This window comes from Haliotis rubra, unplaced genomic scaffold (assembly GCF_003918875.1).
Source record: "Haliotis rubra isolate DU_JTF1 unplaced genomic scaffold, ASM391887v1 Scf177, whole genome shotgun sequence".
NCBI classification, from domain to species: domain Eukaryota; kingdom Metazoa; phylum Mollusca; class Gastropoda; order Lepetellida; family Haliotidae; genus Haliotis; species Haliotis rubra.
Window position 1 is genome coordinate 431,697 of NW_025765747.1, and position 15,073 is coordinate 446,769.

A 15,073-nucleotide genomic window follows, 5' to 3' on the forward strand; every position below is an offset into this window, starting at 1 on the left:
AAAGAGTCTGCACATTAAGCTGACTGCAAGGCTTTTACACCCGATCACAGGTGGGATCGATCCCGGCACCTTAAACTCGCTGGATCACTAGCCTAGCGCCTTAGAGAGCTCTCCCACCACGCCCTACGTCCAATATTCCAGCAATATCACGGCGGTGGACACCAGAAATGGGCTACACACGTTGTATCCAGGTTGGGAATCGAACCCGGGTCTTCGGTGTGACGAGCTCATGCTTTAACCACCAGGCTAAGACCACCGCCCCTCCTCAGACACTAACCTTCACCAGTAATTATACTCAATTGGCTAAACATTAGACAGACAACGATAGAATGACTTGTCTTACTAGTGCCTCTCACATATTTGTGTGTGTTTGGAAAATAATAATAACAAATTACAAGAAATATGCATCACAGGTTCTCCAAGCTGATTCTGAATAACAACTCACTCACTCACTCTCTCACTCACTCACTCACTCACTCACTCACTCACTTTCACTCACTCACTCACTCACTCACTCACTCACTCACTCACTCACTCACTCACTCACTCACTGTATGATACCCCTCCAGTTAGAGATATTAACAAATATATCGACCTGATCACCGAGGACAAGATGAAGCATTAAACCTGGACTGTACAGTATCTCACTTATAGGCAATACATTAATACAAACCCCTCCCCTTCACAAGTTCTCCCCGTCACGCCTCGTTGCCAGGGTAAACAATCACGATGTCTAATCTCTCCCCTTCCCCGCTGCAGCGCTTACCAATAGCTGAACGTTACATTCGCCAGGTATCAGTCCCACGCCTCTAGTGGCTATGAAATATTAAGTAGCCAGGGATGCAGCCTGGTGTTGGCGATACATGACCACTAGCGATTCCGTTACCCAGTAGGCGCTGGTCACGTGATCACATGGGGATTTAAATGAATTGGCAGTAGAATCGTGACTCTGGCAGACAGGTTGGGAACAATCGTGGAAGACTCTGAGGGAGACTGACATTATTGAGAGATATACCAAACACCATGGCAGGACTCATCAGATCGCTTGAAGCTATTCTACTCTCCCTCTGTGTCATACTTGGTGAGTTTTAGTTCCACTCTGATCCTTCTCAAGTCTTGCACTTTGCATTTAATACAACTTTGTGGCATGTCTTAAAGAAACATCGAGGTTCGTACTATAAAGAAATTAATTTCACTTTGTACTATTCATGGTAGAAATTATTTTAATTAATTTTATGTCTTAGTTTATATTTTATCAGAAGACTTCTTCTTCGATTCACTTGCAACAAAATCATTACGTATTTTTAAAGAAAACCTTAAACCATTTTAATTTACTGTGTCAATAACATAGTTTTAGTTTGTGGTTAAAAATAAAAAATAAACTAATTGATGTATCGATAAACCTTCTTCAAGGTTTTTTCGAGGCATACGTCAGTACATTGTAGTGACTTGGCCTGGTTCACGGTGTGGTCATATGAATCACGTCGATAAACATAATTATATATTTTATATATTTCTGAACAAATACGAGTGGAAACCGCTAGACCTCTTCGTCCGCATACTGATTATCACTTCAACCGACACCGTGCAGTATTTGTACACCAGGGGGCTCCTTTCACGAAGCAACCTTACTAAGGTTAACCTGAACGTCCATTCTTTAACATTGTACTAAGGCTACCTTAGTGACTTACGATCAACTTACTGCTTTGTGAAAGAAGGCCCAGGGCCTCGTTTCACAAAGCTATCGTAGCGCTACGACTGTCGTAAGTCTATGTTACAGTATAGGACGTGCGACAGTCGTAGCGCTACGATAGCTTTCTGAAACGAGGCCCAGGCCTGTAGACGGAGAACAATCAAATTAAAAATTCACAAAAGCTTTGAGATGATATGTGACTTGCTTTATGAATAGACAATGTGTATTGTACAGTGCCGAACGCCGTCATCGACAAACGTATCCATACTTCTAAAGAAAAATGCATAAAAATGTATTTAAACCTCACCCAGCGGATGGTCTGGCAGTTATAAATGTTTCCGCATTTTGTTTTTTTACTTTAAAACAACTGATAATATTGCCTAGAGTGGAGCAGCTGGAATATCACCGTCCAGGATTAAAGATGGAGCCGATTAAATGTGATATGTCAGGACACGTCCTGGGAATGAATACCGAATTCCACATTTCAAGGGAACGCGGTCCCACGGAATACACAAGATACTTACTTTCAGCCTAATATGGCGGATATATTGGGTTAGGGGGAATCACGTGTTGGCTGGTTGACAGCTGGTAGACCGTTATATCGTATTTTCTCTAATATACGTCCAGACGTGCACATTCCTGTGTGTGGGCATAAGTTACTATATAGATTAGTAGATAAGTGGTCGTTAATTAAACTAAAGACCCAGGCTCAAAGTAAACATGTGACAATGAAGTTGTGCTATGCAACGCGATGGCCTCATGAGCCCATTAAAGGTTTCGAAGCACCTTTTTCAGATTTTATGAACCTGAAGCTATTGAGGACTTTGATGGTCTCTTAATCTAATCGACACGTGTAAGAATATGTTATAACGTGTTATTCTGAACAGTGGCAGAATCATCACATTCTGTAGGTTTATGTGCCTGTCATCCTTTATCCAATCGGCATCAGGACTAATGTCCATAAGTACATATGCAATCCCTACATGGAAAGATTGTAGTGTTCAACGAACCCTCTTACTCTTAGTTAAAGTCTGTTTTGCTGACACAAGATATGTTTTAATCCAATGTTTTAGTGCGTTTTGGACAATACCATTGTAAAGAATCATTGATGTACATGAACCAGTTTGATATGAAATCAACAGTTTTCGACATCTTACGGCTAGTTTCAAAATACAATGTGCTCAATCAAACCTCTGATTACACATGCAATTCTAAGATTAGAAGAGAAGAGTGCTCTCTGACAGCTAGTCCGAGAGGAGGCAACTGCATATGAAAAAATGCAATTATAAAAAGTGGTACAGACAAGGTTATCTCTCTCCAGATATCTGACAATAAGACCAAAGGTCATGGGCACTAGCACTGGAGAGATCTCAGAGTTTGACTGACACCAGAAATATCAGGCCAGGTGTAACTCCAATAGAATCATAGGAATATTTGTACGGAACAGTTGTGTAACATATGTTATGTTGGGTCGAGTCCCATCCGGGATTCGAATCCTCACTCTCAGAACCAGGCACCTATTCGCCGCACACAAAGTCTGCCATCTAACCCACTCAGCCGTATCACGGATGGGACTCAAACTAACACAAGTACTAGAGTCTGTACTCTACTGAGGAAGTGTCCCGACTATGACATACATTGCATTGTGTATTCCTTATAAACATAAGTAACTCTCTGGAAGATTCTGATATTCTCGACGTTGAAAGGATGGAAGACGGTGGTCTATTCTTGTCGTTCCTCCTTGGAAGTATATTTGATCCTTGTAAAGATGTATTACATTATAACATCTGGTCTCAACTAATGGTATTGATAAGCTCCACAGTTCCAAGTTGGAAGAGTATACAGTTACAATGTTTATTAATATGTACAGTTCCTTCGTAGTGGGAAGTTATTGTATGATATTAGCATTAATACTTAGACCCTGCCCTATAATGTGTGTTGTTCATGTAAATGTAATCTTCACTTTATGGAGGAAATATAGATTCGAAATGAAAACTGAAAACTCTGTAAAAATGTATATATATATATGTTAGTTGGTGTGTTGATTAACGCCAAAGTCAGCAATTATCCATCTATATGGCGGCGGTCTGTAAATAATCGAGTCTGGACCAGACACTGCAGTGATAAACAGCATGCGCATCGATCTACGCAATTGGGATACGATGACATGTGCCAAGCAAGTCAGTGAGCCTAACCACCCCATCCCGTTAGTACGCCTCTTGCTGCACGGATTGCAGTGAGCCTAACCAGCATGCGCATCGATCTACGCAATTGGGATACGATGAGACCAATTCTATCCCGGATCTTCAGGGTTGAGACAAGCATGGGTTGCTGAAGACCAATTCTAACCCGGATCTTCACGGGTTGAGACAAGCATGGGTTGCTGAAGACCAATTCTAACCCGGATCTTCACGGGTTGAGACAAGCACGGGTTGCTGAAGACCAATTCTAACCCGGATCTTCAGGGGTTGAGGGGTTGCTGAAGACCAAGCACCCGGATCTTCAGGGGTTTGCTGAAGACCAATTCTAACCTAACCCGGATCTTCAGGGTTGAGACAAGCACGGGTTGCTGAAGAGACTGAAGCAACATGGGTTCTTCCGGGTTGCTGAAGACCAATTCTGAAGACCAATTCTAACCCGGATCTTCACGGGTTGAGACAAGCACGGGTTGCTGAAGACCAATTCTAACCCGGATCCTCACGGGTAGGAGGGGATAATGAAAAAGTGAGCATAAAACTGTAACTGTCACTACCGTTATTACGAAACCAAAATTAGTTCAGTTCGGGTTCGTTATAACTGTAGTTTTCTGTCTCTGTAAAACTTACCAGCAATCACATCCTTTAGTTTAAACGTGATGCACACATGTGTGTCAACTGTCTTTCCTCATTTTGACACTTTCAAGGAAGGTAGGTTAAGTATTCCAGTCAATCTTATGGATTCTGCTGACCCTGCAGCGATGTACATGATTGCATTCATTGTATGTGTATGTACTGACGATGCCGCCTCAGTAACACGCCGAACGTCTTAGAGTTTTCGATCGGTGGTCAGGCTCGCTGACTTGTTTTGACACATAGTTGACACAAGTCATCGTATCGGCGGAGTGCGGCGTAAACCTAAACTCACTCACTCACTGAAACACAATAACATTAATAATTCCTAACAATGCCGGACATAAAATATCGACCGATCACGTGAAATCATTCATGAAGACGAAATGTGACCAGGGCCTCAAGTTTGGCAGGAAATAGAAATATCAGCCTCAACACATTGTCCAAGCTATCTCATATCCGTTAATCCAGTCAACGTAATAATTTGATGTCGATGCAATTTTCTAGTTTCTTTATAACTATTCACAATTTAATTCTGGAAACAGAAAAGCCCAGTGATATATGACACATATCATGCATATCATCTGAATCGGTGTTTATTGATATCCAAAGTAGGGATGAAACAATGTGTATGATGTTACCATGCATCAGATGCAACATGTCACGGCGGGGGACACCAGAAATGGGTTTCACACATTGTACCCATGTGGGGAATCGAACCCGGGTCTTCTGCGTGACGAGTGAACGCTTTAACCACTAGGCTACCCCACCGCCCGCGAAACAGCCAAGACTACATGAGGGAATCATATACAAAATAATAACATAAATTAGATGACACCATGTGTTGGCTCGCTGGCAAGTCGTGTTGTTCGTCGTGTTGTCTTTCAGAACGACAACGTCCATGATGGCCGCAAGAACCATGCTCATCTCTTGCAGCACATCAATGTAATGCCTTGACCAGCAATGAACTCTGAATGACCACGTCTAGGACATGATAGGGAGGCATATGCCTCATAGTCAAAGGTCATCTGCCCACGTGGGTTGAACTTGGCCAGGCACTGCGAGGGGTGTGGTACAGTCGCCCTGTGAAAGTATGCCTCGTCGAGAGAATGAAGGTTAGACAAATCGTAGCAGTATTACGCTCTGCTGAACGTCAGCTGTGAAATTACCGTTATACCGTCTTACCGTTTTGTTAAGATAGATGTCGGTCATAACGTCTATTGCCATACTTCACGGCTGAAACCTGTTACCAATACGTTCTATATTATCATGCAACCGCTACAATCTCTTACAATTGCCAGTCATTTCCGAGTACCCCAGATATTTTATAGAGCACATTGAATGTAACTTTTACACAATTTGTAAAACTGCTCACGTTATTCAAGCAAAACCTTCACTGAGACACATGGGCACATTGGTGTAACACCGCTTGTTCAAAGTGTTTAAATCCCTGAAAGCACATTCAAAGTTGACTTAATACCGAGTGCGTCGATCTTGTACATTATTTCAGCATAAATATTCGGTTGGTTCATGTAACAACACACTAGCGAGGATAAAACGTGTTCTTGGCAAAATAGTTCTGAAAAACGTCTCAAGGTACATGGTGGTTTAGGGATACTTGCTCAGGAAATCCATCCATTTCAAATCTGTTTCCATTTACCATTATGTTTATAAAAAAAAATTCTTATGTTTTAAATAGTATTCTTACATAAACATATTGAAAATGTGTTGGAAAATGTGTCACAATAATGAAAGAGAGTCCCTGAATAATCTATTACACGTCTTCAGTGTAAATGAACTAAGGAGGTAACCGCATATGAGGCAAACACCATAGCTGTAAATATACAGGTGGAGCTTGCATTGGAACGAAAATTTGGTTTTCATATATATGCTTTTATTCATTTATTCATTGTAGCTGTAGCTCTGTGAAGACTAGGGGGGACATAGACGTCTAGTACATAGACAGACGTGTAATAGGCTGGACTTATGAATAGAAAGTACGTGTATTTTTGTTTACTTTTCTTAAAATTCCCGACTTGATGTAAGTTGTTCAGTTTTAGATTTATGAAATACGGAAAACCGTACCTTGCTTCGACACGTTGTCTGAATTATGGGACGTGCCTTTGTACCAGTGTGTTGCTGGAATTGGCGTGGTCACCATGTGGCCTCAGTTAGCTACCACGAGATACCGTATTTATCAAATTTAGTATGCCAAAGATGTCCCCCAGAATCGCTTTTCCAGTTGTAAATATTTGACAGTTAAAACAGAAAAACAAATTGAAGCCAGTATTATTCACATTGCTTTAAGCATGCCTGTGTTGATTATATTCTTTTATTACATATTCAGTTTGTTTGCGGTGTTGAGCAGGACACGATACAGTATTGTGTCTGTGGTTGTCACGTCTATGAAGCAATATCTAATCCAATCGGAGAACATGACGCATCGCGCACCCGCCAACGTTGAACTTGCCTGGCATGTGTGGACATGCTACGTTGACGTGAATGAATACCACGTTTCCGATACACTGTCTGACGATTGATTCTATGGTCCAGTGCCGTTGCTGTTGTTGCCGCCGCTGCCGTTGTAGTCACTGCAATGAAGCAGTTTCGGAGATAAATGACCAGGATGTGGCGGTCTTCAGTGGACGTGGTTACCTGAGGTATCCCACCACTACGTCTGTCCGTTGTGAAAGTTGCATCAAGCTGGACATCCTAGTGTCCTTGCAATGGCGGCACGTTTAGCTAATCCTTGCAGCACACCAACGGCTCTCTCCGTCTGTGTAGCCGTTTAGCGTGGCATGTTTTCATGATGTTGATGACGTCATAATATGACCAGTTTTATACATCACGGAAGTTGGTCCTACGTATCCCAATGTCGGTGTGGCAAAGTTCACTATTATTTCGCATTGTCCTGTTTTACTGTGTGTGTTTTCATTCGAGCAGTATTTTGAATTATACATATATTTATGTTTACGTGTTCCAAACAGTAGGAGAAAAATAGGTGGTACACATTCTTTTGAGCGTGAGTTTACTTGTTGTTATATATTGGTAATACACTGTAACATGTGAACCGCCGGAACCTTCCACATCTGTGCGTTCTATTTTGAGTGAGTGAGTGAGATGGGTTTTAGGCCGGGCATTTCAGAAAACAATGTAACACACTTGAGGTGGGGGTTACAGATATACAATCATGTCACGGGTAAAGATAAGTTGTTCTTGCCACATGATTATCATGTTGTTTACTTGTGTTCCTTCTCAGGTGAGAGAAGAGTGAGTGAGTTAGGTTTGGCACATGTTGATCCGTTAATAACTCGTCAGGTAATGCTGACAAGGTTTCTGACGTTTACCAACGCTAATATATACCACGGACATCAGGGTCGACCTTGGATTGGAACCATCAGCGGATCCGGGCACAACCACCGAACTTTCAAATGCGTCTCTGACACGTGTGCCTTCGCGAAACGAGCCGAAATCCACTGGCGGCTGGAAGACGCTTCTGCTTGAAGTTCACCAAACATCTGTTCTTTGATCAGACCAACCATTGTCCAGTTGTAACCTTGGTAACATGTCATCACCTGACACTAAGAAACCGCATATCTTACGGAATGTCTTAATGACACCTGCTACGCACGATACGTCACTTTTTAATCTGAGTTAAAATGTTGAAGACCCCACGGGATATATACTAAAGAATTATTGACAATACAAATTCTAAATAACATTTTCCTCTTCATTGTTCAACGTGAAAATAAGACAGTGGAAACCTGAGAAACAGCCACGCGTATAGCAATGAAACCTTGTCTGTTAGTTCATAGTACGTACAGAACGCCTTAATACAGCTGTTAGACGGCAAACAAACAAACTGCTGGGAGTTAAAAGCACTAACGCCGTCACTAACGTTAATAATTGTTAAACGATCCGGGGCGATGGGGTAGCCTAGTGGTTAAAGCGTTGGCTCGTCACGCCGAAGACCCGGGTTCGAATCCCAAAATGGGTACAATGTGTGAAGCCCATTTCTGGTGTCCCCCGCCGTGATGTTGTTGGAATATTGCTAAAAGCGGCGTAAAACCAAACTCAGTCAGTCAGTCAGTCAGTTAAACAATCCATAATTTGTGACGAATGGACAGTTGGTTGTCAGTTGGAATTAACAGAAGTTCGTTACGTTTCTTTCCTTCTAGAATTGGTCTTCAGGAACCCATGCCTTTAATAAGAGGCAACTAACGGGATCGGGTGGTCAGGGTCGCTGACTTGGTTGACACATGTCATCGTATCCCAGTTGCGTAGATCGATGCTCATGGTGTTGATCACTGGATTTCCTAAGTGCGACGTTAAACAACAAGCAAGCAAGCAAGCAATCTAAAGAGATTGATTTGAAAATTATAAAATATGAGTCGCCAGCTGGAATTAAAACAGAATCCTTAGTTGAGGACGTGGTATAGTCGCCCTGTTCTAAAACCAGACAGAACCTTGTGAACTTAGCCATGACGAATTTTCAATTTTGTATGATCCTTAAAAGCTCTGTAGCAATGTGCTCAGTGACTCGGTTCATCCATTCCGTCTTATCCTATCTTCGAGTTCGATACTCGACGTTCACTAGAACGTCTGGTCCAGACTCCATTATCTACACACAGCCGTCATATAGCTGGAACTGTGCTGAATGTAGCGTTACTCAAACAAACAAACAACTTTTTTCTTATCTAAACTTCCCACTTTGGTTGCCATGCAAAAAGTGGTAAAGAGATGACAGTGGCAGTCTTAATGCCAATCATGTACTTTCAACGCTACTTTTTGCACTTTCACAAATCACCGGTTTTATCCATGAATGTTTGTGTTTTCTACGAACTCTGAAATGTCAATCAAAGAAAGTCTATTATAGGTAGTATAAGGTTGTAGAATACGAAGCCTTGCACTTTAACGGAAGCAAATCTGTCTATCAAATGAATTGAGGCGCCTTTTGGCAATGGCACAGGTACAAATTGGATCCGACAAGCAGTAATATTCTCCTTACTTGCATAAATAACGCTCGCAGCAACATTAAAGTGAGAAACATGATACAAACACCCATCCCATAAGGGACAGAATCAACGGTTACTTGTTTGTGTGTCATATTGCTCTGATTGCTCTGAAACTACAATATTAGATATCTTGTCTATCCATTACAAATATACACGTAGGTTGGACATGTATATCATGTTCTAATCAATCAGATCATTGCCCAGAAAAGGTCAAGCAGTTCATCAAGGAAACTTGAATATACAATTTCTCCATTCTCTACCGACACACAACTCTGATGTACGTCTACGTGACAAGTTACGCGTCACATTCCAGCTCTGCGTGTGAACCAGACAAACGTGTGATCGGAAGCAATAGAAGAATAATCCAATGGGAACAGTGACACCATATCTGAAATATTATAAAACGATCTGCTAGATGAGACACATAGAAGCTATTATATACCATGCCTGGATTACACGTGTCCAGGGTACATGAAGACTTCTGGTATTCCGGCATCGCCATCTACACTCATGTCGATACTTAATCACCTTATGTTTGAGTTTGGCATCACTTGGACAGATGTAAGACGTACGACATGCACAAGGATGCTTGTAGCGTTTAAGGTCAACAGATTTACGCCTCACATATGCGATGATTCAGCTTTAACATTCACATCCTACACCCTGTTTAACAGACTGTTTCATGGTGCGTGCCTCATATCACTTTCATGTCGGACATCCTTTCGTAAGTGTATTTAAAGATGCTTAACTGCTGCTCTAACACCGTGGTGGGGATAAGAAACACTACTGGTATGTTGTTTATATATTTGTTGTTGCACCACTCACTCACACTCCTGTATGAAGGCGGGTAGACATTAATCATTGACATACAACCTACAAGAACCTATGGTGCAAACAGACCAAACATTATGATCAGGGGAATCGGAGATTTGAATCCAAGAGCATCCGCTTCCATTTACGTGAGAGACGTAACTGTGCACGACAAAGTCAGGTCCATTAACCGACTGTACCTTACATACACTTTGTATGGGACTTGTTCTCTGTCACAGGCCTCGTGTTTTGGATTTACTCTGTTATTGACTCCGGGGCATGTGGGAAATTTCAGCTTTCTAGTTTTTGGAAAATGTAACTCAGAAATCAGATACATGAAGCGGTTTGTTGTGAAGTGGAACCTTCTAAAATAATAACTGATGGATCTATGTCTTTAAATGTATCGTATACTCAGTGTTCCTAATTGTTTCATTCACCCGATGAAGAAGTAAGAATATACTCAGAAACGTCGTGACCCTTCACAATAAAGAAGTTGACATCCATAAAACATAAGACATCCATATGTGTATCACTTCTAAATGCCTTTCAAAGACTCTACTCAAATGACCTTTGTCTTTGAAAATATTTTCATTTATATCCTATTAAATTATTTTGTTACTTTGTTAGAATCGATTTTCAACAGCAGTTATGGTTATTATATTTCATCTAGTGGCCATTTGGTCATTCTAATGATAAACACCAATAACAAATATTTTCTCAATTCCACAATGACACTGAGAATAACAATAAAGCCATTCCAGGATATAGAAATAATCATAGTTGTCCTAAAAAATATAACATGAAATTAAATGTGTGCTCAAAGATAGGTTTGAGGGTGTGCTTAAATGTCAGTCGCTTGATGACAGAACTCCCAACGCTCTTTCTCAGGGTAGAGGTGGCATTTTAAGCTAATTGAAGAGCTTCGTTTCACACACAATTGAATTGAATTTTATATATTTATCAATGTTTCATATTGTATACCAGTATAATCAATATCAGGCATCAGTGATACAATCTCTAATTGTTTTCCGTATAATATAGTCAGTGGAATTAGTCAATATTAAAAATTCTGTACCTTTGATATTTTGCACATAAAGTTTTATTCTTGCCGTAGAAACGTATACAAGTCACAATATATATTACTGTCTGGATAAAATGATCTTCAAGGAATTATTAAATGGCAGAGAAAAATTGTAGTTTATTCATAGAAGCAATCATGGCAAAACATTTGCTAATTTTGTAGTGCTTATAACTATGGTCTTATGATATTAACTGCGGTCATTTTAGAGATTCTGGCATACACTCCTTATGATACCACGGACCGCCTCCGTGGTGTAGTGGTTAGAGCGTCCGCCCGGAGAGCGGAAGGTCGCGGGTTCGATCCCCGACTGCGTCATACCAAAAGACGTTAAAATATGGTACTTGTTGGTCCCTGCCTGGCGCTCGGCATTAATGGGTACAACAAGGACTGGTCGGCTCGGAGTCAGTATAATGTGTCTGAGTGGGTATTTATGCTTCACTGCGGCATGGTATCTCAGTGGGCTAGCACTATAAAACCAGCTTCAGTCTGGGCTAGTACAAGCAGCCGCACACACACATACACGCGCGTGCACGTCGTCATATGAGCGAAATATTCTCAAGCACGACGTTAAACCCAATTTCACCTCACCTCACCTATGATACCACTGTCAGTAACTGAGTACAGTTTCAATATCAGGTGTAACGTTACCCTCTGTCAAATGCAATAACATCAGTAAGCTGAAACGGTGTGATGTAAGCATAATAATGTTTAAACAGCGTTTGAACCAACTTTCACTCTTTGGGAACCGCGAATACAGATACACCCTGCATACGACACATGCTGATTCCATATATACCATCAACGTATGAGGTTTTGTGGACCAATACACACAAGCAGCTTTCTTACATATAATGTAGCTTCACACTTGTTTAGACAACTAACGCGTTATGCAAATAAACACATAACATACAATAGGGCCTACTGTATTGTGCGTTACATTTCCGTTTGGTTTAAGTAGTAGGACATTTGCGCTACATATACTATCCCCAAAAAGAAACGCATAGGCCAGAAATCTGTTGCGAAAATGTTGTATTTTATAAACCGACAGCGAACCGACAGGAACTTGAACAGACTCTTTGGACTTATGGAAGCGGATTCCTGCTGACTTCATCTGCAGACTGATGACGTCAATGAGGAGGCGGTAACACTCGCTATTGACGTGTCCCCTGACTCCTGTCTCATTGTGTCACTCTTTATGCACTGTTTGAATGAACTCTGACTTGTGTAATTCGAATTTTGACCCCTTGACTCTTTTTTAATAAATTGTGGCAAATGCAAGACCAGCATTACAACGTCTTTGTTTCTATATTTGGGTCAAGTGAAGTTGGTGATAACTTTCTTTTGCCGGTAGTTTATATTCCAAATGAAAAGTAAAGCAATCTACTGCAGCCATACGTTGTGCGCGATACCTGTACGATGACCGTTTTGCATTTCGGGTAAGGTAGCGTAATACCTTCTTCGTTACAAGATACCTTCACCTAATTAGATTTTAATCATATCATATACGCAGATTTACGTATCATCTTCGTAGATGATAAAGTTTAGATTGTGAAACTAATACACTAGCAGCCTCTCTGATCTATCTTAACGCCGGTGTCCGGATCAACTGCAGTCGTCTACAATTTCACACATGTCATAATCGTTTTCTATAAACGTTGCAATTCAAGCCGTCGAAAAGTGCAAATGATGGGTTTGTTTCAAAAACAGAAAACGTTTCATGTAAATGCAAAATATGCATAATATATCTGACCTTAAACCCCCATGTAATATTCCTAGTACTGTTCACAGTCAGGTCAGGAGACACATCCCTTGTGTTGTGTATGGTTCACTGAATACACAGGCTGTCCCCATACTGGCGTGTTGAGGCGGTGGGGTAGCCCAGTGGTTAAATCGTTTGCTTGTCACACCGAAGACCAGGGTTCGATTCACATGGGTAAAATGAGTGAAGACCATTTCTAGGGTTCGACGCCGTGGTATTGCTGGAATATTGGTAGAAGTGGCGCAAAACCATACTTACTCACTCACTCACAATGGTTTGTTAGTTTGAGTGTCAAGCGAGCACATTTGGACCTGACCAGTGAAGATCCAGGCTGGAATTGTCTTCAGTAATCCATGCTTGTCGTAAGAGGTGACTAACGGGATCGGGTGGACAGGCTCGCTGACTTGGTTGACACATGTCATCGGTTCCCAATTGCGTAGATCGATGCGCATGCTGTTGATCACTGGCTTGTCTGGTCCAGACTCAATTATTTACAGACCGCCGCCATATAGCTGGAATATTGCTGAGTGCGGCGTTAATCAACAATCAGAACGTATGGCCCTGTGTATCTATAGGTTCTATTAGCATTGACATTGAATTCGTGCCTAGGTACATATTTAATTACGTCTCCAATGTTGCCCTTCTTGGTTGTTATTTGTTTGTTGTACCACGTGCAATTAGCAATAATCCAGCCGCATGTCAACGACCTGGAAGTTCGTGTCTGGACCAGACAAACCAGTTGTTGACATAATGAGCAACGTATGATACCGACGGTGTACGACCTAGACCACACCCAGTTACAGTCCTCAGTTTACGCAATAGAGTGTTTTAAGCACCGAGGTCGTACCAACCGAGTGCCCTTAACATCCTAATCCTATCCCAAGGCTTTTGGACAACGTGACCAAGCAAACAGTTTCCAGCTGAACTGTGAGGTATTTATATTCAGTTCCAGAAAATGGCACCCACTTCTTGGTTTGAACTTCCTGCTTCACGCTTTTATAACTACCGGGTTCAAGACTTAAATAACCGAAAACCATTCACGTGTACGAATCTGTGTCGTGGAAAAACAACTCTTGAGTTGAATAACGACCCGGGCGCACTTCTCTGGAGGAACGGATCAGACGTTTTAGCGTTTCCACCGCCCTCTTGGGGCAGGATTAGGTCTTCTGTGTGTAGTTATATGGAAGACAAACACAATATTTGAAGTTCAAATACACAATAAAATTCTTGAAAGTCGTAACGTAATATCGTTTGACGTTGCGTTTAATCCAGTACAATATATGGTGGTGTATTTCCAGTCAGCTTGTAATCCATGGGGTGCGTTGACCTGCATCGTACAAAACACATTGTGGCCGAGGAGAAATCCGTTGATTGAGTAATTTTAGATACAAATACCTCCGTATACCGACCTGTTGCAGGATATAATCGTGGCTACTGTCACCATTCCCTGATCAGCTGTTCATAACCGATGAACTCCTCAAACTGCACGTTGCCATGGTTATCAAACAAACAAACACACACACACACACACACACACACACACACACACACACACACACACACACACACACACACACACACACACACACACGGATCCGCCTATGGTGAATATGTGGTTCAGTGGGTTATGGCCCGGGAAAGCGTAATCTGGACCAAACCTCCTCAATTTTGGTGTCGCTTTCGCGGGAACGGTCAAGCTACATTGAGGTATTGACATTTCGCTTTCCCGGGCCGACACCGTTCAGTGAGTGGTTACGTTGGAGATTGAGGGGTTTAATGAGTGGTTTATTGAGTGGTTTAATGAGTGGTTTATTGGGGGGTTTAATGAGTGGTTTAATGAGTGGTTTATTGAGGGGTTTAATGAGTGGTTTATCGAGTGGTTTATTG